The sequence below is a fragment of the Hemitrygon akajei genome, chromosome 5 (genome assembly GCF_048418815.1).
Source record: "Hemitrygon akajei chromosome 5, sHemAka1.3, whole genome shotgun sequence".
Taxonomy (NCBI): domain Eukaryota; kingdom Metazoa; phylum Chordata; class Chondrichthyes; order Myliobatiformes; family Dasyatidae; genus Hemitrygon; species Hemitrygon akajei.
The window spans coordinates 79,589,100-79,613,919 of record NC_133128.1 but is presented as its reverse complement, the minus strand read 5'-3'; the positions used below and the strand labels follow the sequence as shown (position 1 = coordinate 79,613,919).

The window sequence follows — 24,820 nt, the reverse complement described above, 5'->3', positions numbered from 1 at the left end:
TAAAGGACTCTACAATTCATTTTCTCGATATTGCTTAATTTATTATTTTCTTGTTTTGCATTTGCACAGTTTATTGTCTTTTGCACATTAGTTGTTGTCTGTCCTATTTGGGGTGGTGGTCCTTCATTCATTCTATTGCATTTCTTGTATTTACTGTAAATGCCTGCAAGAAAATGAATGTCAGGGTTGTATACCATGATATACATGTACTTTGATAATAAATTTACCTGGGAACTGGCATCTAAATTCCAATGGTTGTCCTACCAACTAGTCAAGTAGTAGCCTGAGATATTCCCAATCTGGAAATGTCTGTGAGGTACAATTCTATCACAATACTGAGTACAGCCAGTCCCTAAAAACCTGCCTGCACTAATGGTACAAAGTTGGGGGGTGGGGGGGGAGCTCTGAAAATCTTCAATATTGACAACAGGCTCCAACAATTCTCCTGGAATTAAGTCAAATATGAACAAAGCAACTTTTTTCTCATCACTATCTACCATCCTCTCTCTGGCTAATGAACCAACGCTCTTTCATGCTGAATTATATTTGGAACAAATATCGGAGCAAGAAAAAACTACTGGAAGAATTCAGCTGGTCAAGCAGCATCTTTGCAGGTAAAGGGCTGTTGAAGTTTCAGTTTTAAGATCATGGGTCAGGACCATCTATTTACTGCCACTGATGGTGCTTGACCAGAGTTCCTCCAGCAGTTTTATTTTGCTCCACATTCCAGCATCTTTAGACTCTCGTGCCTCAAGAATGTATGGACATACAATGTATTTTGATTAATGGACCAGCAAGTTTGGTTCGATTTACACCATGTCCTGAGTTTGAGGCAAGCAGCAAACAAACCAACACAGCAGATACACCTCCTTGATCTAGTACTCACTGTTCCACATGTTCCAGATGAATCTACCTCTGATAGACAGGTCAGAGAGAAATGACCATCATACTAACCACATGGAGATGATCTGTTTTCACACTAAGTAGACACACAACACCAAGCTGTTTATCACTACCATCACGTCGAATGGGACAGAATCAAAACAGATCTGGCAGCTTAAAACTGGGCATTTACAGGGAATAAGAACCATCAGGTGCAGCAGAAATATGTTCCATTGTAATGCTCAGACTCACTAGTTTACATATCCCGTACCATCATTGCATTCTTTCTTTTTCAATCTTTTTATTAAATTTTTCAAAAACAGATACATAACAGTCATAATAGTACAAAGGGAGTGAGATTAAATTGTTGGCAATTAACACATGAGTGAAAACTATAGGTAACAGCATATACCGTAGATTCCGGACTACAGAGCGCACCTGATTAAAAGCCGCTGGCTCTAATTTTAGAAAGAAAATCAATTTTGTACTTGTACAAGCCGCACCGGATTTTAAGCCGCAGGTGTCCCACGTTGTAATATGAGATATTTACACAGAAAGATATTACACGTGAGGATTTTTTAACTTTTAATTAAATCCGTATGGTAACATAAACAAATACATATTGCAAATGCTTTTTTTCGAACCGTGCCTGTAACACGGCTACTTTTAAATATACATACGTATCGGTAACACACAAATTACGTTGCGTATACTTTTTTACTGAACAGTGCACAAACAACATTCCAATATCTCCTAACGACTGGTAAAAAAATATATACTGCAGCCTACCAGGAAAAGTTATTGATCGCCTTTAACTTAAAAGCTGCATCATATGTTTGCAGCGGGTCTAATGCGCTCGCCCCCTCCTTTCCGTTTATCGCAAACCGGTATTTTCCCCACAAGACGCGGCGAAACCGGATGTGACGTCATAGCATCCCGGGATGTAGTACAGAAAACAAATATACTTAAAACACTTCTAACTTCAACTAGAAAATACTAACAAATGAATTACTAAGCGAAAATATTATAAACTAAATAACTGCCATAAAGGCAGCACAATGCTTTTCTTCGAGTGTTTTCCATGTTGATGAGGGTGAGTACAAATGACTGATTTACAATAATTTAATTGTGAAAGTGCGCTTGATTTATCGTACAATTTCATTGGACCTCTGTGAACTACTCATCAATTTTATTGGTCTACTGTTACGAGGCAAAATGTTTTTGGCGGCATGAAAAAAACCATGCATTAGCCGCACCGTAGTAAAGGCCGCAGTGTTCAAAGCTGTTCAAAGCGTGGGGAAAAAGTAGCGGCTTATAATCCGGAATCTACGGTAATAGACCTCTCAAACCCTAAATATAAACAGGATACCAGAAAAAAATATAAAAAGATGGAAAAAAAACCCCAAATTGAAAAAACAAAAACAAAATGAACTAAACACAACTAAACCTAAACTTTAAAAAAAAGCAAGCTCGGCTATTCTATTACATCAAAAAAAATTATTAGTGTCGTCAACTCCGCTCCTCTACTCAAATTAATGAATAATATAAAGGAATCGGAAAAGGTCAAATTACATTCTATGAAAGTATTGAATAAAAGGCCTCCAAGTTTCTTCAAATTTAACTGAGGAATCAAAGATACCACTTCTATTTTTTTTCTAAATTTAAACAGGATATGGTTTGAGAAAACTATTGAGATGCAGTTGGAGGATTTATCTCTTTCCAATTCAATAAAATAGATCTTCTAGCCATTAAAGTAACAAATGCAATCATCCGCCAAGCTGAAGAGGGCAGAGCAATCATTGGTAAGCCAAAAATTGCAGTAACAGGGAGAGGTTGTAAATCAATATGCAAAACTGTAGAGAATGTATCAAAAATATCCTTAAAAAAATTTTCCAAAAGAGGGCAAGACCAAAACATACAAGTCAGCTGAGTCTATTCCAACACTACTGCCCAAATACGCAACCTTTACCAGCAAGAAGGACAAGGGCAACATACACAAGAATTTCTGCAGCTGATGGAAATCTTGAGCAACTCATACAAAATACTGGAAGAGCTCAGCAAATCATAGAGGATTTATGGAGGAGAATATACAGATGGCATTACAGGCTGAGACCCTTCATCTGAGCTGGAAAGGAAAAGGAAGGTCAGAATAAGAAGGTGGAGGGAGAAGAACAGTATCACACCTTTTGGTGAGGAAGCTGTTCAGGAAGCAAAATATCAAGGTGGCTGACTCTGTCGCCCTTACCATCCTTTAACACTGCGCCCACCAGCTGTCTATAATGTTCACAGACTTTTTCCAAACAGTATCTTAAACTATACAATGTTCCAGCTTGTTTTAAGAAATCTACAATTACTCCAGTCCCCAAAAAAATCAAAGATCGCTGGACTCAATGACGATGCACCAGTTGCACTCACATCAGTCAGCAGACTTTTGAAACACGAGTCTTATTATTTCTCAAATCCATAATTCAAAAATTCCTAAATATGCTGTAGTTTGCCTAGTGACATCAGATCTGCAGATGATGCAGTTAACATCAATCTGTACTTCACATTACAGTACCTCAACTCCCCTGCCTCCGATATCAGGATTCTCTTTGTTGATTTCAGTTCAGCCTTTAATACCATCATTCCTGATCTTCTGAAAGTGAAACTGTTGAAACTTAATGTACCAGATCCCATCTGAAGGTAGATCACAAACTACCTCTCTGATAGGAGAAGCACAGGAGACTAGGCAAGCACATCTCCCCATCCCGCTCACTCAGCACTGGTGCACCATGGGACGTGTTCTCTCCCCTCTCTTATTTTCTCTGTACAGCAATTACTGCATCTTCAATTAAATTGAACAAGCTAGTGTCTTCGTGCAAGCTCATCAACTTGGAACTGAATGCCCTCAAAACAGCGGAGATGCATACTGACTTCAGGTCAAATGTGTCTCCTCTCCCCCCTCATCATCAACAACCCTATAGTTAGCACGCTTCAACTTGCAAGTTTTTGGACATCATTATTTTTTTGCAGGACATCAGGTGGCAGAACCACATCTTCTTCATTACCAAAAATAGTTCGACAGAGGATGTATTTCTATCAGAATGAGAATCAGGATTATTACCACCGCCATGTGTTGTGAAATTTGTTAACTTAGCAGCAACAGTTCAATGCAATACATAATATATAACAAATAAATATAATAAAATAACAAGTAAATCAATTATAGTATACTTATATTGATTAGATTAAAAATCATGCAAAAAAACAGAAATAACTGGTTCAATGTCCACTTAGGAATCTGATGGCAACAGGGAAGAAGCTGTTCCTCAATCACTGAGTGTGTGCCTTCAGGCATCTGTACCTCCTACCAGATGAGAAAAAGACATGCCCTGGGTACTGGAGGTCCTTAACAATGGACACTGTCTTTCTGAGACATCGCCCCTTGAAGATGTCTTAGGTACTTTGTAGGCTAGTACCCAAGATGGAGCCGACTAAATTCACAACTCTCTGCAGCTTCTTTCGGTCCTGTGCAGTAGCCCCACCCCCATACCAGACAGTGATGCAGCCTGTCAAAATGCTCTCCACAGTACATCTATACCAAATCTCTTCAAACTCGTAATATAGTCTTTGTCTTGCCTTCTTTATAACTGCATCAATATGTTGGGATCAGGTTAGGTCCTCAGAGATCTTGACACCCAGGAACTTGAAACTGCTTGCTCTCTCTGATCCCTCTATGAGTATGTGTTCCTTATCTTACCCTTCCTGAAGTCCACAATCAGCTCTTTCATCTTACTGACATTGAGTGCAAGGTTGTTGCTGTGACACCACTCCACTAGTTGGCGTATCTCGCTCCTGTACACCCTCTCAACTCCATCTGAGATTCTACCAACAATGGTTCTATCATCAGCAAATTTATAGATGGCATTTGAGCTATGCCTAGCCACGAAGTCATGGGTATAGAGAGACTAGAGCAGTGGGCTAAGCACATACCCGAGGTGCAACAGTGTGGATCATCAGCGAGGAGGAGATATTATCACCAGAACAAAAATTCCCCAAAACATATTGGTGTAATTCTACACTACTATCATAGAGAGCATCTTCACATCAGCCATTATCATCCGATTTGGAGCAGCATCTTCTCACAATATACAAAAACTACAGCGAACCTCTTCAACGTCATCTTCATCAACTTCCACAAACCCTAGCCTCCTCAGCCGAACTCATTATGTCCTTACTTCGTTCACCATGATCAAAACGCTTAATTATGTCTAGTCTTATGTTAAGTGTAACACCCTCAAGAGCTCTTTCAGGCTTTTCCGATACCTTAGAACTCATTTTGCTAATGGATGCACAAAATAAATCGACATAAAGCACAGATGCTCTCAGGCACGTACTTAAGCAATGCCGGCAGTATTCACTCATGTACTCAGAAAAAAATCACTTGGGTATTCCAACCACCTGGATGTGAACGAAACACAACAGGAAGTGTTCGCCACGATCGAAACGCTTAATTATGTCCAGTTTTACACAGAGCGTTAATACCCTTATGAGCTCTCTTAGGCTTTTGAGATACCTTAGGACACATCTTACTAACGGAAGCACAAAATAAATCGAGATAAAACACAAATGCCCACAGACACAGTTCAAAGCTATGGTGGCTTGATGCTAAGATGCTGAGTGTAGTTCCTGGGGAAGGAGCTTGGCAGCGCTACTCTTGCTGCTCGGGGTGCACGCTGCCTCTATAAAGCCTTGCTGCAAAACAAACGCTGAACGCCATTTTCACTTTTTGCCTTTTTTCATAAAAGCAAAAATCCTCTTCGGATTTCTTTCGGTTAGCGAAAACAGGTACTAATGTAGGTCTTTCGTAAAAGCGAAGTGGCGTAAAGCGAACTGTCACATACCCTGTGATTGGGTTACCAAACCAGCAGAAATGGAATAATATGTTGGAGTCTGGTATTACTGTAATTAATAGTGTTTATTAGTAAAACTAAGTAATGCGGTACTCTGAAATGCAAATATATAAAAACAGGTTAGCAATGATATACACAGAAGTGTGGAAATAGGAATCAAAACCAAGCTCTATCAAAGTCTAGGGGTAAATGAATAGTCTTATGATGGTGCAGAGTTCAGTTCAGTTTAAGTCGAGGTAGTTGCTGTTGTACCGTCGGAGAGAGAGAGAGCGTGAGAGGTGATGCAGTTGCAGTCAAACCTTCCGTCGTCTTCTTGTCCCGTTGTGGTCACCAACTGTGACCCCTCAGTACCAGGCCAGACCATTCTTCAGTGGTAAGCCTGTCACCCAGGTGAGGGTGGACACACACACAAGCCCCCACCGGTCTGCCTTCACACACTGTGAGCCTCTGATCGATTCCCCCGAATCGATCCTCCAAACCCCAACCTTCGCGTGGGTGCACAATGCTCTTCCAGTGTCCCGTGGTGTGTCTGCTTGTGTCTCAGCAGACTTGCTTTTTATCTCCCCTGATGGGGTATCACACGAGCAGGCAAAGAAAGTGTCCTTGAAGCAAAGTAAACAATTAGCGAAGAAGCCATAATACTAAATCATCTCTCTCTCTCTCTCATTATCAGCATCTGCAGCAGGATGCCTCCCCCCTCTTCTCTCTCTCTCTCGTTAGCAGCATAGTTCACAGGGGGGTCAACTCTGGACCCCATCTCAGCCTGGTTTGCTCATCACACATCACAGAACTTTCGAAAAGCGAAGGATATCTGTACTGTGTCTTTACATTTGACCTACCAACGTGCAACACTTCACATCTTGTTGGGGTTAAACTCTGCCATTTCTCCGCCAATATCAGCGTACCTACCTGACACCACATACAACCCTGAGATTCTTTTTCTGCAGGCAAATTTAGCAAGTCTATAGAACAGTAACTTTAAACTGCAAACTGTACAAATGCAGATAAAATAGCAATAAATGATGAGCATGAAATAACAACATAACCAAGTCCTTAAATGAGTGTAGCTTTCCCCTTTTGGTCAAGAGCCTGATGGTTGAGGGGTAGCAAATGTTCTTGAACCTGATGGTGCAAGTACTGAGGCACTTGTACCTTCTACCTGATGGCAGCAGCACTGCTGGGTGGTGAAGATCTTTGATGATGGGTGCTGCTTTTCTACAGCAACGTTCCTATAGATGAGCTCAATCGTTAGGAGGGTATTACCCGTGATGTACTGGGCCGAATCCACTACCTTTTGTAGGATTTTCCACTCAAAGGCATTGGTGCTCCGGTACCAGGTGTAATGCAGCCAGTCAACACACTTTTCACCACTCATCTATAGAAGTTTGCAAAGGTTTTCGATGACATGCTGAACCTCTGCAGACTCCAGAGGAAGTAGAAGCACTGTTGTGCTTTCTTTGCAGTATTTATATGATGGGTCCAGGACAGGTTCTCTGAGATGGTGACCTGAAGGAATTTGAAGTTCCTGACTCTGTCCACCTCTAATGATTATGGGCTTATAGACCTCTGATTTCCTTGGTCTTATTGACATTGAGTGAGAGGTTGTAGTTATTACATCACTCAGCCCAGTTTTCAATCTCCCTCCTGTATGCTGATCCATTTCAACCTTTGATACAGCCCACAACAGTGGTGTCATCAGCAAACTTGTCTATAGTGCTGGAGCTGTACTTAGCTACACAGTCACAGGTGTAAAACGAGTACAGCAGGGAGCTTTGTACACACCCTGAGCTGATGGAGATTGTGGTGGAGATGTTTTTGTCAATCCGAACTGACTGGGGTCTGCAATTGAGGAAATCTTGGAGTTTACTGATAGCTTTGAGGGGATGATGGTGTTAAATGCTGAGCTGTATTCAAGAAAGAACATTCTAATGTATTGTATCTTTGTTGTCCAGATGCTCCAGGGTTGTGTGAAGAACTAACATGATAGAAACTGTTGTAGACCTGGTGCTCTGGTAGGCGAATAGCAGCAGATCCAAGTTACCATTCAGACAGTAGTTTATATACTAACACCAGCCTCTCAAAACAGTTCATCACTGTGGATGTAAGTGCCATTGGGCGATAGTCATTTAGACAGGCTACCAAGCTCTTCTTGGGAATTAGGAGGATTGAAGCCTGCTTGAAGCAGGTGTGTACTACAAACTGCCAGAGTGAGAGGTTGAAGATACCTGTGAATACATCAACCAGTTGATCGGCACAGGTCTTCAGTACTCAGCCAGGTACTCCATGTGGACTGGATGCTTTCCTTGGATTCACTCTCTTGAAGGCAGCCCACAAGTCATCTTCAGATATTGAGACCAAAGGATCATGAGGAGACATGGGGATGCATGACGGTTCCGCCCTGTTCTGGTGGTCAAAGTGAACATAAAAGGAATTAAGCTCATCAAGAAGTGATGCTCTACTGTCCCCAAAGTCACAAGATTTATCTTTGTAGATGGTTTTGGCATTCAAAACCTGCCACAGCTTTTGAGCATCCTTTGTTTAGTCCAGTCTAGTTCATAATTTCCACTTTGCCCAAGAGATGGCTTCCAGAGATCATACCTGCACATCTTGTAGCATTCTTGATCTCAACATGAATGCCTCTGATCTGGTTCTCAGCTGGCTCCAGATTTCATTGTTCATCCAGGGCTTCTGATTGTGGAAAACCCTGAATGATTTCACGGGGACACACTCATCCTCAACTGTTTTATTAAAGTCTATAACGACCCTGGTGTAGTCATTGAGGTCCAAAGAACTGAGCTATATCCCACTGTATTTTTTTCCAGTCCTCTATACTATCCACAACACCACCAATGTTCGTATCATCTGTAAACTTCTAACCCACCCATCTACATTTTCATCCAGGTCATTTACATACACGACAAACAGCAGAGGTCCCAGCACAGGTCCCCACAGATCATTACTAATCACAGACCTCCAGCTAGAATAAGCCCCTTCGACCACTACCTCTGGTCTTCCATAGGCAAGCCAATTCTAAATCCAAATGGCTAATTCACCATGGATCCCATGCATCTTAAACTTCTGGATGAGCCTCCCATTAGGGACCTTGTCAAATACCTTACTAAATTCAATGTAAACAACATCCACAGCTTCATCAGTCACCCTCATCACCTCGTCAAAAAACTCAATCATATTAGTGAGACATCACTTACCCTGTACAAAGCCATGCTGGCTCTCCCTAATTGCACCATGGTTTTCTAAATGCTCATAAATCCTATCCCAAAGAATTCTTTCCAGTAACTTCCCTACCACTGATGTGAGACTCATCTGTCTACAGCTTCCAGGATTATGCCTAATTCTTTTCTTGAATAATGGAACATCAACTACTTGCCTGTGGCTAGTGAGGACATGCAGATATTGATCAAGGCCCAAGCAATCTCTTCTTTTGCCTCTCTCAATCATGGGGTATATGCCATCAGGCCCTGGGGACTTATCCACCTTAATGCTCTTTAAAAGACCCAAGACCACCTCTTCCTCCTTTACCTCAAAATGCCCTAGCACATCAATATGTTCGGCACTGATCTTCATATCCTTCATGTCCTTCCCCTTGGTAAATACTGATGTAAAGTACTCATTAAGGACCTCACCCACATTATCCGCATCCAAGCAAATGTTTCCCATCCTTGAGTGGTTCTCTTTGTTTCTTTTCTAGTTTAAATATTTATATAAGCCACACAATAAATTAACCGGAGCAAACCAAATCCTTACTGAATCATTAGGGTATAGCAGAAAACTATTTCCAACACAAATTCAGTATCTGGGGGAAAAAGGAAGTATGATAGAGAAACACTCATCAAGAAAGGAGATGTTCAATTGTGATAATTATAGAGGAATCTCCCTGCTGCCTGCCACTGTAAAACTAATCTGCAAAGCTCTGCCTTAACGTATCTTCCTCAATGGTCAAAGAGCTCCTCAAAAGTATCACAATACAGATTCTGCCCATCAAAAGACATGATTAACACTCTATGATAAAATCTGGTGCAGAGAGCAACATGTACATGACTTTCTTTTACCTCACAAAACCCTTTGATTACATCAATGGATGGAGATCATGAAGGACCCTTTTCAATTTTGGCATCATCAAAAATCATTACAACTCTTCATGTGGAATGGGTTTGGGTGGGAACTATGAATTGTAAGGAAAAGAAAACACAGTGGAAAGAGTCTTTTGATCCTAAAGTGTGGTCGTTCAAAAGGGAAACTGAAGCTATCATTTTAATCTGAAGTTTGATTGGACAATCAAACTGACAGGGGCATTGTAGGATGAGTGCAGTGCATCAGGCAGTACTTCTTAGAAAGGTATGAAACAGAACCTACTCAGGAACAGTCTTTTTTATATATGGTCGTGCAGAATGGGAAGAATTATGAAGAGATTTTATGGTTAAGAATTTCTTAAGAAGTAATGACATGTTAAATTAAATGAAGGCAAATACCTCATATCCAAGGTTAGCATCGTCAACTTAAATAAGAGCAATTATAGCAGTACGAGGGTGAATTTGTTTAAGAGTGAAATTTGTAAATAAGAGAAAGGTCAGCAATATTCAAAACAGCTGATAAATATGCTCAACAGAAGCTTACCCCCAAATATAGTGACTGCATTTTGAAGAGAAACCATTCAGTTAACAAAGGAGGTCAAAGGTAATGTTGGATTGAGGAGTAGAACATACAAAGTGGTAAGAGCAAATGATAGATCAGAGGACGGGATTTTTTTTAGAAATCAGCAATGAAAGGCAAAATGCTCACAAAACATAAAACAATGGATTTTGAGAGAAAACTTGCATCTAGTGTTAAAATAAACATTAAGTGTTTTGATGGGTATGCAAAAAGGAAGAGGATAGTTCAGATATGTTTGGGACCTCCAGAGAATAATCCTGGTGCTGTAATAACAGAAGCAAATATTTACGATTGCATTAAGACAAGTTTTAATATCAGTCTTCCCCATGGGATACACAATGCAAATATCCCAAAGGCATCAAATGGGTTAATTGCAATATGAATGAACTTGTAAAATTATAATCACAAGGGACAAAGTATGAGAGAAACTCATTGAACTAAAGTGAGACATATCACCAGAAGCCAACGGCCAGTTGTCAGGTGTTTTAAAGGAAGTGGCTACAGGCATAGTGAACCCATTGGTTAAAATCTTCTAAAACTCACTAAATTTCAGGAGGATACCAAAGGATCGGAAAATAATAGAGGCTTTGGTGGAAGGGTTAAAGGCTGCAAGTATATATTTTTTCTTTCTTATTGCACAGTTAGAGCAGTGGGTATGCCAGGCAGGATAGTGGAAAGCTCCTTTTACAGGATGTGGGAAGGTAGGGAGGCCTCCAGTATCCTTGACAACTACACCTGCAAGTGCATCCAGCTGCAGCTTCTTTCAGACTGTGTTAAGAAATTGGAACTGCAATTGGGTGAACTCTGGATCACTCGGTTGGCTAAGGGGTTGATTGACAGGACATACAGGGAGGTAGTTACATCTGAGATGCAGTACACAGGTAACTAGGTGATTATCAGGAGGGGGAAAGGAAATAAACAGCCACCACATATTACCTGTGATGGTTCCCCTCAACAACTGCTTTGCATACTGATGAGGACAACCTAACAGAGGAAAGCCACAATGTTTAGGTTCCTGGCACCGAGTCTAGCTCGTGGCTCAGAAGAGAAGGTGGAAGAAGAGGCGAGCTGAAGTGATAGGGAATTCATTTGTCAAGGGAAAAGATAGGAGGTTCAGGGACACCTCGGATTGAGTTCACAGCAATCTTAAATGGAAAGGTGAGTAAGCTAGAGGTCATGGTCCACATCAGTACCAATGACATGGGAAGGAAGGATGACAAGGTCCTTCAAAGTGAGTTCAGGGAGTTAGGTGCTGAGTTAAAGGACAGGACCTCCAGAGTTGTGATCTCAGGATTGCTCATGCCACATGTTAGTGAGGACAAATATAGGAAGATCATACAGTTTAACACATGGCTAAGGAGATGATGCAGGAGGGAGGGCTTCAGATTTTTGGATCATTGGACTCTCTTCCAGGCAAGGTGGGACCTGTATAGAAGGAACAGTTTGCACCTGAACTGGAAGGGGACCAAGATCCTTGCGGGAAGGCTACAAAGGGGTATTTCAAGTTGCAGAGGGATGGGAACCAGAGCAAATAATGGAATGGTTTTGGAGAGAGATGCTGTTAAATCTACAAAGTAAGGATCAAAAGGTTGAGCATGGTGGGACTCATATTCTGAGTTGTGTGTACTTCAATGTATGGAGTACTGTAGGAAAGGCAGGTGAGAGTAGGACATGGATCATCACATTATTATGACTGTAGCCATTAATGAGACTTGTTTGCAGGACAGGCAGTTCAATGTTCCAGGGTTCCATTGTTTTAGATGTGATAGAGCAAGAATGATTAAGGGGGTAGGTAGGGCAGGCATTACTAGTTACAACAGTGCTCAGGCATTACTAGTCACTGCAGAACTCTCATCCACTGAGGCCAGATTGGTGGAACTGAGGAATAAGAAATGAATGACCACATTAAGGGGATTATATTGTAGATCTCCCAACAGTCAGTGAGATTTAGAGGAGCAAACTTGTAGAAAGATTGCAGATTATTGCAACAAACACTAGGTTGTGACAATAGGTGATCTTAACTTTCCACGTGTTGATTGGGACTCCCATACTGTAAAAAGGCTGGATGGAATAGTTTGCCAAATACGTTCAGGAAAGTTTCCTAAATCAGTACATAGAGGTCCCTACTAGACAGAGTGCGATGCTAGATCTCCCATTAGGGAATAAGACAGGACAGGTGACAGAAGTTTGAGTAGGGGAACACTTTGTACCTAGTGATCATACTGCTATTAGTCTCAAAATAATTAAAGGATAGGTCTAGTCTTCAGATTGAGATTCTAAATTGGAGAAAGGCCAGTTTTTTATTAAATCAGAAAGGATCTGATAGGTGTGGATTGGGACCGTTTGTTTTCCAGCAAAGGTGTACTTGGTAGGTGGGAGACCTTCAAAAGTGAAATTTTGAAAGTACAGAGTTTGTATATTCCTGTCAGAATAAAATGCCAAGAATACAGGCTTAGGGAACCTTGCTCTTTGAGATAGAAAAATGATGTGCACAGCAGGCATAGGAAGGAAGGAACAGAGGAGAAATGAGGTATATAAGAAATGCAAGAGAAAACTTAAAGAATTCAGTGGGGCTCAAAGAAAACATGAGGTTGCTCTAGCAGACAAGGTAAAGGAGAATCCCAAGGCTTTCTACAAATATATAAAGAGCAAAAGACTAAATTGGCCCTCTGGAAGATCAGTGTGGTCATCTATGCCTGTAACTGAAGGAGATTGGGTGGGGGGGGGGGGGGGGGATAAGATCTTAAATGGATTTTTTGCATCTGTATTTACTCGAGAGACAGACACAAGAGTCTATAGAAGTGAGGCAAAGCAGCAGTGAGGTCATGGACTTTATACAGATTACAGAGGGGAGGTGTTTGTTGTCTTGAGGTACATTAGAGTGTATAAGTCCCCAGGGCCTGACAAAATACTCCCTCAGACCCAGGAGGAGACTAGTGCAGAAATTGCAGGGGCCTCAGCAGAGAAGTTTAAACTGACTTTTGCCACAGGTGAAGTGCTGGAGGGTAGATAAGGTTGTTTTCTTGTTTAAGAAAGGCTCTAAGAAAAAGACAGGAAAATAGATGTTGGTGAGCCTGACATCAGTAGTGGGTAAATTATTGGAGGATATTCTAAGGGACTATATATAGAAGTAACTTGATAAGGACTGAGTAGTGTCAGCATGGCTTTGAGTGTGGTAGCTTGCGTCTGACCAATCTTACAGAAGTTACCAGGAAAGTTGATGAAGATAAGGCAGACTGCATGAACTTTAGCAAAGCTTTTGACAAAGTCCCACATGGGACGTTGGACAAGAACATCTAGTCACTTGGCATTCATGATAAGGTAAAAAAAAAATGGATTAGATGCTGGCTTCGCAGGAGAAGCCAGAGAGTGGTAGTAGATGGTTACCTCTCTGACAGGAGGCCTGTGACAAGTGGGGTGCTGCAGGGGTCGGTGCTAGGTCCATTGCAGTTTGTCATCTGCATTAGTGATCTGGATCAGCAAATTTGCTGATGACACCAAGATTAGGAGTGTAGTGGACAGCGAGTAAGACCATCCAAGCTTGCAGCAGGATCTGGACTAGCTGGAAAAATGGACTAAAAAATGGCAGATTGAATTTAATGCAGACAAGTGTGAGGTGTTGCACTTTGGGAGCACAAACCAGGGAAGGACATACACAATAAGAGGTAGGGCACTGAGGAGTGTGGCAGAACAAAGGGATCTGGGAATAAAGATCCATAATTCCTTGAAAGAGACATCACAGGTAGATAGGGTCATAAAGAAAGTTTCTGGCACATTGGCCTTCACAAATTAAAATGCTGAGTACAGGAGTTGGGATTCTATGTTGAAGTTGTATAAGATGTCAGTGAGGCCTAATTTGGAGTATCATGTGCAGTTTTGGTCACCTACCTATAGGAGAGATGTCAATAAGATTGAAAGAATGCAGAGAAAATTTACAAGGATATTGCCAGGACTTGAGGATCTGAGTTTTATGGAAAGGTTAAATAGGTTAAGACTTTATTCCCTGGAGCAAAGAATGAGGGAAGATTTGATAGAGATACAAAATTATGAAAGGTATAGATGGAGTAAATGCAAGTAGGCTTTTTCAGCTGAGGTTGGGTGAGACTAGAATTAGAGGTCATTGGCTAAGGGTGAAAGGTGAAATGTTTAAGGAGACATGAGGGGGAATCTTCTTCACTCAGAGGGTTGTGGCAGTGTGGAACAAGCTGCCAGCGGAAGTGGATGCGGGTTTGATTTCAACATTTAAGAGAAATTTGGATTGGTACATGGATGGGAGGGGTATGGAGGACTGTGGCCTGGGTGCAGGTCAATGAGACTAGACAGATTAATAGTTTGGCACAGACTAGATGGGCCGAATGAGCATTATATCGTTCTAAACAGCAAGCACAATTCCTTTGTTTAAAAAGAGAGAAAGACAAGAGCGGAGAACTGCTGAAGGATCTTGGCTGGAAACGTGGCCTGTGCTGTTTTCTATAGATGCTGCCTGGCCTGCTGAGTTCCTCCAGCATTTTGTGTATGTTGCTTGGATTTCCAGCATCAGCAGATTTTCTCTTGTTTGGAACTACAAGACAGTTAGTATAATACCTATTGTTGATGATGGAAGAATCAATAATAAAAGACAAAGTAACTAACTATTTAGGAAAGCTTAAAATAATAACATACTTCACTACTGGGAGTCTTGAACATGGGGACATTGTTACCTAATATGGGCATTTAAAATGGCTGTACATAGAAATTTCTTTTCACAGTGGATAATGAGTCTCTGGAACTCTCAACCCAAGGGTTGTGGAGTACAAGTCTTTACAAATATTTAAGTTGGAGTAGGTAAAATTCTGAAAGACAGGAAATGATGGCTGCAGAGAACTGACACAGAAGAGAAGCCACCACCAGCATACACCATTTATATCCATATTGAATGCCAGGACAAGTTTGAAGGGTAAGGTGGCCTTCTGCTCCTGTTTTCTTGTGTTAATCTACTCCACAACATGCAAACCACATCCCTTAAAAACAAAGACCTGGTGCTTGTGCAGCCTGTGCCCAGCAAGGCTACTTTTATGTATCTACCAACTTCTCAATACTCCTTGCTACAATATTTCATTTGGCTCCAACAATCTTCACACTGGAACACATTCTCTCTGCAAGACATTGGATATTGCTCTACCGTGGTTCAATTTTCTCAAGTTACATGATACAGAGAGCTCCTGCATATGTGCACATTCTGAAGGTGAGCTTCAAATGATCATTCCTTCAATATCATTTCTGAGAGAATGGGTCTCAACTGCTACACATCAGGAAGGTCAAGGTCCTACACAGAACACTTGCACCCCAACAACTGGGATGCAAAACTAGTTCAAAAATCTTTTGAACTAGTCAAAAGATTCACTTTGGAGTAGACTCACCTTGTAGTAGTAAAGGCAAGGCCTGGGCAAGAGTGGGAACCAATGAAAGAGCAAATCTCAGTGCATTTGAGTTTCATCTGAGCCAATAAAAAGGAGGCTTAAGCAGAGCAGTCATTGTTGGAATAGGACAGGGTCAGACTGGGGAACTGAGGCTTTAGCTTATAGAGTATTGGTTAAGAGGAGGGTGCAGCTATGCTCAGTTTCTGTCCATTTCTTTGTTAGTGCCTATCTAGAGCAGCAACAATGTACCCCAGGGCAGCAGTGTGCATCTCCTGCAAGATCTGGGAGATCTTCTGTGTCCCTGATTTCTACATCTCCAAGAAGTCTGGCTCCTTATACACCATGTAAGGGAACAAACTGGAGCTCGATGACGATGGAGAATAAGGAGTTGAGCTACAGGTATGCAGTCACACCTAAGATGTAGGATGCAGGTAGCTGGGTGACTGTCAGGAGAGGGAAAGGAAATAGGCAGACAGTGCAGAGTACCCCTGTGGCTGTTCCTCTCAGTAACAACTATACTGTTGGGGGGGGAGGGGGGGGAGAGGAGGGAGGAAGAATAACCTACCATGGAAAGCTGCAACTAGGTCTCTGGCATTGAACACAGAATCTACAGCACTTTCCAGGCCCTTCGGCCCACAATGTTGTGCTGACCATGTAACCTACTCTAGAAACTGCCTATAATTTCCTTAGTACATAGCCCTCTGTTTTTCTAAGCTTCACTGGGTTGAGTCCTGTGATTCAGAGGCATAGGGGAGAAAAAAAAGTGGTATGATAAAGGATACAATCATTAGGGGAACAGATGCGAGATTCTATGGTTGTGAAAGAAACTTCTGGATGGTATTCTGCCTCCCAGGTCCAGGCTCAGGGATATCTCAGATCATATCCACAGCATTCTGAAAGGGGAGGATGAACAGCCAGAAGTCATGGTACACATTGGTACCAACAACAAAAGTAGGAAAAGGTATGAGGTCCTGAAGAGCTCACATAGGTGGTTAGGCAGAAAGCTAAACATACAAAATCTCAAGAGTAGGAATCTCTGGAATGCTGCCTTGTACCACGTGTCAGTGAGAGTAAAAATAGAAAGCTTTGGCTGAGGAATTGGTGCAGGAGGCAAGGTTTCAGATTTGTGCATCATTGGAATCACTTCAGGGGAAGGTATGACTTGTACAGAAAGGACTGGTTACACCTGGACTTAATAGGCAGGTTTGTGAGAGCTGTTGAGGAGGGTTTAAACCAGGTTCAGAAAGCAGAGAGTCTGCAGGACTTGTGCAGATTGCAAGAATGGTCAAACAAGTGAGAATTATCCCAGGAATAAAAGGGTTAATGCACAAAGAGAGTTTGATGGCTCTGAGCCTGTATTTGATGAAGTTCAGAAGCATGTGGAGGGATATTATTGAAACCTATCGAATATTGAAAGGCCTAGATAGAGTGGATGTGGAGATGATGTTTCCAATAGTGGGGGAGCAAGGACTAGATGGCACAGCTTTAGAATAGGACATCCCCTCAGAACTGTAATGAGGAGAAATATTTTTCACCAGAGGGTAGTGAATCTGTGGAATCCATTGCCACAGAGGCCAAGTCATTGGGTACATTTAAATCTGAGGTTGATAGGTTCTTGTTTAGTAAGAGCATCAAAGGTTAAGTGGAAAAGGTAGAACGGGGTTGAGAGGGATAATAAATCAGATATGATAAAAAAAAGCGGAGTAGACTTGAGCCAAATGGCCTAATTCATTCTTATGGCCACCTCAAAACTATTACCCTATGCAGTTTCCCCCAAATCCACTAGGAGGAATGGAAAATTAATGCTAGTATCCTTTCCCAGGCCAAGACCAACAGCACTGAGGCTCTGACCACAATTAGTCAGCTTTCAATAGGCATGCTTGTCACTAGAATCCTGAAAGAAGCTTCCATTAATAGTACACAATTTCCAAGAACACAAAACAAGATCCTCACTATTTTAAAATGATCATTGGCTCAGTACCACTCGAAGTGACATTGAAATCTACTTATCACTATTTTTACCTGGTTTAAAGGACAGTAATTATTATTTATCAGGACATGTGATGGAACTGAAAATACTGAGTTTTCCTAGATCACTAACTCTGCAACCCAATAAATGATCATAGTAGCCTTAGAAGACGTTATAGGCAGCAAGTTGGATACACTCTTGCTCCTAATGAAGTGCTGCACTCATTTTGCTGAAAGAATAAACACTTCATATGGTATATAGGTCACTCTAGGCAGAAGACACAGAGCAACTGAAGTCCCTACAAAGGAGCACAAAGATGTGAAACACAAACAGAAGAACGCAAGAACCTAAACAACCCATTTACATTCCTCAAACTCAACCTCTCCCATCTGAGGCAAAGTTTGCAGATTCTTCAGATTCACGAGCCATCTCAGAACTGACAGAATAGTGGTGAAAGAAAGTTAGCCTGGCTGACTGCCTAAGTGCATTCTTTCCAATGCATACAAAAACATTCAATGTGGTATTTGTATGTTTGATTTATTTCCAGTTTACCAGATAAAAAATCTACTTGAGCTATACAATTAACTGTTGGACCATTGTCAGGTTTGGGACAATTCCCACTTGCAGCAATCAGGAGGTTTGCACATACTAACTTAATGTTGGATATAACTTGTTTGTACTCAAAAATCAGGAATAGCTTCAAAAATAGCTTTATTAATAGAATATTAGCACAGAACTATAAATAAACAAAATCGGCACTTCAATTGTCACCCTATCTTACCTTGCACATCCAAAGCTTCAATTTAAATTTTATCTCTACCTAATTTAAACTAATCTCTTGTCATTGTAACTATTTCCTCCATTTTGTGACAAAAATTACAGCATGTTTTTAAAAAAATCTGACGACCACCTCTAAAAGTCCTTTCAGTCCATTCGAAATTGACAAATGGCCATCATCTCAAAAGCAGTTATAGTTGGTAACTTGGTTATATTCTTGCTCTTAACAAAGAACTGCACACATTTTGTTGAAAGAATAAACACGTCATATATTATTTAGGTCAATCTAGATCTTGTTTAAGAAAAACAGAATACTTTTACAAAGGAATGTATTTAAGCTTACCTAACTGAGACAAATAACCTTTAGGTACCTGATTCTATTTTTAAATTACAACTGGAGGACTGAAAATGTCATTCATATTACAGACTACTTATTCTTGTAAATGTCCAATGTTACTTGCCCGAGGGATAAGGAAATTAAGTAATTTACATCCACACGGAATAGGCAGACAAATTTGACCATATTTCTCAAATCCACTTCAATCAAATGTGAACTTTAAATGTTGTCTCAACAAGACATTATTTTTTAAGAGGCAACTGCCCCTGATTTTCTCTGAGTTTCACATACTGGATTGTTATGTTCTCTGTAAGACATTTCGTGGTGGCATCAGTTTTTAATCATATTTGCAAAGAAGTTATTTATATTTACCTAAAGAAATATCGCTGTTTAATTTTAAAAAGGTTATCCAAAAATAAACAACTCCAAAATTGTTTTAAAATTTTCCCTCTGATAACAGATTTTTGTTATGCAATGACAGCAAGGGAATAGAATACTGCTAAGCAAATACAGCCAATATATCAGAGGATCTTTGATCCAAATAAATAAGTAAGCTAGAATGGCCTACTTTGATTTCTTCTGCAGCTGGTGGCCTTAGTCAACAAAAAACTACACAATGAACTTCCTGCTTCATTTTGTGAAGGCTATTATTACTGATATCCATAAAGAGATGAATACATAGTTCTTGTCATTTCACTGGAATGCATGTAAATACCTTTGAAAGAAAATATGCAGAAGAGACTTACCAAAACAGCTGCAGGGATGAGGGATTTTAGCTGCAATGTTAGTTTTGTAGAACACTATAGTTGTTCCCCTTGAGAGAAAAGGAGTTTGAAGGCAAATTTTACAGCTTACAAGATTAAACAGGTTTAGATGAAGTAGTCAAAATAACTGTTTCCAATACCTAATGAGGGATATTTAAACAAGGGAAATGAATTGACACAAGAACATATGTTATGTAGATGATGGTGAGAGTCTGGGATTCACTGTCCACTGGGCTGATGGAAGCAGAAGTGATCAAGTATTTCAAAAGAAAATCAGTCAGGCAGTTGATGAAAATAAACTTGCAGGGATATAGGGGTAAAGCACAGGAATGGGATTGACAAAATCTTGAGCTGTAATGACTTAGTGTTCTAACAGAACCAACATTATCTATAATGAAATACCTATTCAAACTCAAAAACTGTAAATCCAAAATTATGCCAGAATCTGTGGGACACTGTTTTGTTGCATGTTTTTTCTAATAAGATTGTCAGTGAAAAGTAGGACATCGATCTTATGTGACTGTGATTGTAGGTCTCATCCCTCATCCCCTCCAAAACCTCTTCCTTTTTATCTTGCTGTCCAGTCATAACAAATTGGTTCCTGACATAGAACCTCCAGCATTGATTTCTCCTCTCCTCGGGATTAATTTCTCTGGGGCAAAGCCCTACAACCAAGAAACTAACCTTGGATCATTAATATCTCAACATGTTTCTTGTACAGCAAAAGCCAAAGCAATGTTGGGATCCATCATACACTGGCAATAACCAGCTCTGCCTCATTCCCATTTCTCACAAGGCCTCCGAAGTTTGTACCATTAGACAACTTCCCACATCCATTACTTGATGGACTGGGACTTCATCCAAATAAACAATGGAAAGACGGGTATTATGCTGTTTGTTCATAGTACTAATACTATTCCTTTGCCTACTCAGCCTTTTCCATCTCTGTACAATCCCCCAAATAATTCAGTTTTACTGTTACTTTGATATCTCCCACATCCTCCACTCCTCTGCCTACAACTGATGACAGTACCTCAGTCATCTTGGTACTAGACACTGAAATTCCCAGTTTCAATTTATATTTCTTTAACACCCCTTAAAACTTGATTTCTTGATCTCATGTGCCTTAACATCTTGCCTTTGCCTTGGTATATTATAATTAGACTGCTGTGGTATACCTTGCAAATGTGAAAACTGGTACTAATAGCAGACGACATGATTTGTAATGAATATTAGCAACATCTCAAATACTACTCAATATAAAGAAGCATCGGCAAGGATTGAAAAATAAGCACATATGATAGCAGCTAGTCAGAAGTCAAACTGGAAAAAATATTTTTTTCTACTAATTACACAGATCAGGCTGCAACAGGATATTTTAAGAAATCTCAGCCAAGAAAAAAAAGCAATGAATATAAATTATAAAATAATTTGCCAATTTTTTTTCAAACACTCCAGCGACATTTGAAATTACATATCTTAACAGTAAAGTTTCACAAGTTAAATGCAGCTACAGTGGATTCAGGCTAATCAGGACACATCAGTACCAATACATACTGGATCAAATAAACGGCTGGCCCAATTAGCTTAAGTTTCATGGAAATAGTTTAAAAATATATAAAGACAAATTGCCATTTAACTGAGTACGGAATTATGTATTTAATGAAATACAGAAAAATAAAAACACTACTACAGTACTTTCAAACCGTGTATAAGTTCCTAATACTTACCGACAGAGGAATTCATCCATGTTGCATTTTGACTGCAAATTAACAAAATCAGCACAAACACCTAGTGCAAATGATGGACAGCCTTCATACAGCACTTTTGATGATTGTATCCTGCAAATATTCATTTTAATTATAACATTCAAGATGATCGTTGATACCTTCAAATTCTTCATAGTTCCTAACTTGTTGAAGTCACGAAATAGTTGCATTTTCACTCCCAGTTGTTTCTGGGCACCTCCAAGCCTGATTACTTGAAACCACAATGAGCAAAACAGTTCTGAATTTCCATACTTTTTATTTCTCAACAACCATCAGTGACAAAAAATTGTTGCTTTATGAAGACAGATATATGCAATTGATGCTATTTTAAAACTGCTTCAAGTGTGATGTAGTGTCCAATGGCCAGGCAAGTGCATGCAATTAATGCGAGTTAGAAACTGTTCGGCAACGGTTTCCTGCCCCAGTTAAGCTGCATCATGTCCCAAATAAACAAAGGGAATCCCAACTATTTTCTTGATTCATTTTTGTTCTTTAAAAGTTGTCGTAAATATGCAGCTGCTCCAATTAACCGGAATCCACTGTATTAGACGGCAACCATAATACCATACTTTGCACTTTTCCACTACCCTTTAGCCTACTCCAATCAAAAACATCAATATGGATCATTTTTTTCATATTATCCCTGTCACTCCAGGGATTACAAAATCAATCGCGCAACTAAACAACTGGATACAAAATATATTGTAGTCATTACCATTTGTGACAACATACTTGAATCACTGTTACTTGACAGCAATAATAGGTCATAAATCCTTCGCATGTTTGACCGTCTTTAATTAGAACTACTTCTAACCCTTTCTTGTCAAATGTTCACTGAAAATTGTCAATATTAAACAATTATGAACACATCTGTATTCAAAATGTCTGAATATTTCAGAAATTCACTTGAACATCTTCTGGATTACAAACTGCATAGTTTGATGGAAGGGAGAGCACATTAAATGGTGCAGACTATTAGCTTAAACTTCTTTAAATTAGAAAACAGAATTTATTTTGAAACTAAAGAACTGAACGTGGTTGTATTTATTTCTTTGCAATGAATCAGAAGCAAAGCTTCAGCAGTCACCACCTCCAATTCCATTTTCAACTGTTCTCATTTGTCAAATCCTATCATCACATGAAGTCATAACTGTATACCTGTAATAATCACTGAATAGGTCTATTTTCTTTCAAACAACACTGCAAATTCAGTATTCTATATGTTAATTATTTATTTAGACCTTTATATCTATTTACCTTTCTGGCTTCTATTTCAATGAGCAGATTTATTCAGCCACTTAATTCAAATTAAATTAGAACATATTCAGGAGAGGAAAAAAATGATAACTTTTCCTTACTTCCCTAAATCGGGTAAATCACCTTACCACTTAATCATAAAAGTTCACAAATTCACACCCACCAAAAGAATTATGTTTTATTCCAAACAAAAATAACTGAGTCCTCTATGCCACTGTCAAAGGGCATTTTGAAAGGATGTCACCACAAAATGTGAATTTTTGCACCTCGCTACAGATATGCACTCTGACTTACTGCTTAGATCCAGTGTTCTGTTTGTAGGTCAAAGACTCTCCACTGGCCAGATTAATAGCAAAAAAAAACAGAAATAGAAGTAGGTCGCTTGCATGACAGGGATTGGCGCACTGACTTATTTAACAGAACAAATTAAAAGGACACTGCAGTGAATCAGTGATTCTGAAATTTCAGTTAACATAAAACAAATATGTAACAAAAAAATCTCTCTCAAGAGGATAGCTCCTGATCCTTCTAAATGTATTATTGTTCCAGATTACAATATTTAATTCCCATCTTATTACCGGTAGTAATTTTCACTGAAAATTAGCAGGGATAACTTGCTATCATTATTTTGAAATTCAAGCAATAGCTAAGATGTCATAAAGTTATTAGAATATACATCCATGAGTTAATGATTTCATGGCAATTATGCAGGTTTCTTAACTAGATAAAGAGCACGCAGCTTTTCAACTAACACAAATTAAATCCGCAATTTAATAAATTAAGATCTGTGCCTTCCGACTAGTTTTGGAAACAGGTCAAATTCAAAAGTATATAATTTACCTTACCAACTAAAAAAGCAGTTTGAGCAAAGCAACGACTCACACTCAAGCAAAATAAGACCAAGGAACAAAATGCGAAAAAAGGCAGAACTACGCAAACGCTTTAAAGCAAAATACTCAATAGATGTACTTCAAGCACATGTCAACAGGTAAAAGGATAAAAGTCCCACGGCACTGTTAGCAGTGTCAATTAATCGAACTATAAAATTGCACATCAGCGGGTTGGTGGAAAATACAATTCGCGGAGGTTACCCGGCCGCAACCAGGACAGCTCCTCGGTTCGCATCCCGTACATGCAGCCACCGTGCTGCTGGGTGCCCCTCGATCTCGGGCTCCTAGGAAATGTGAAGCGAACGAACCGACAGGTGAGCCGAGGGCGCGAGGCTGCATGTTGCCCCCGCGAGGAGGGGCGCGGGTCTGAGGCTCGGGCTGGCGCTGCGTTGCTTCATTCCCAGACAGGCGCGAGCCGCGGCAACGGTTATCGCTCGCGGAGTGAAGTCGGGGTACGGGGCTTTCAGCGCGCAGCCTGGGTGACCGCACCGTACCCGACAGCCACGCACATCGAAGTGCCAACCGACCACTCGGCCCCGGCTCTAGCCCTTGCTCACCCGCAATGGAAACCGCTCGGCTCCGCAGCAGTCACCTCTCTAGCAAACCGCCATGTTCCACTGCGTAACCGCAACGTCAGGACCATCGCGTGCATGGATGACTCACACCGCTGGGCGGCTCGCGGAGGAGAGCCACATGTTGCACCGCACGGAAACAGGACAACAAGATGCCAACTGCACCGACACCAGGAGAGATGTATTGTCGACGCCGAGGGGAGATCCACTGTGGTCATCCGAAGTGGCACGGAGAAGAGATCCACTGTCGGAAGAGGGAATCCATTCATCACCCTGAGTGAGGTGGAAGCGTGGGGCGAGCCACTGTCGACCCTTGTCTGGGGGGTGGGGGTTGAGAGACCGGCTGTGGTCCACTCCTGGCATCAAGAGTGAATCAGAACCAGGTTTTTGAGTGGGCCAGTGATCCAATACAGATGCTAAAATGGGACAGTGATCCACAGCAGGTGCTGAATATGGGATGGTAATCCACTGCTAAAATTCACTAACTTGTTTTCAAATTCATAATCAGATTTATTATCAATGGCGTGCCATGAAATTTGTTTTGCTACAGCAGTAGTACAGTGCAAAACAAACATTACTATATGTTACAAAATAAATAGTGCAAAAGGTGAATAATGAGTTGGTGTTCATGGACCCTT

General features: G+C 40.5%; 1 protein-coding gene across 3 annotated transcripts in view; it reads right to left on the bottom strand.

The window, feature by feature from the left end:
* cdkl5 (cyclin dependent kinase like 5) overlaps positions 1–24,820 on the bottom strand; it is a 533,184-nt gene that overhangs the window by 156,558 nt on the left and 351,806 nt on the right. For 2 of the 3 annotated variants that reach the window (XM_073045858.1, XM_073045860.1), the window contains exon 1: positions 24,168–24,233. The exons of the other annotated variant lie outside the window; for it this stretch is intronic. The gene's annotated coding sequence lies outside the window, so the exon portion shown is untranslated. Of the gene's footprint in view, positions 1–24,167; positions 24,234–24,820 lie in introns of those variants that run through there. 3 annotated transcript variants of the gene reach the window in all.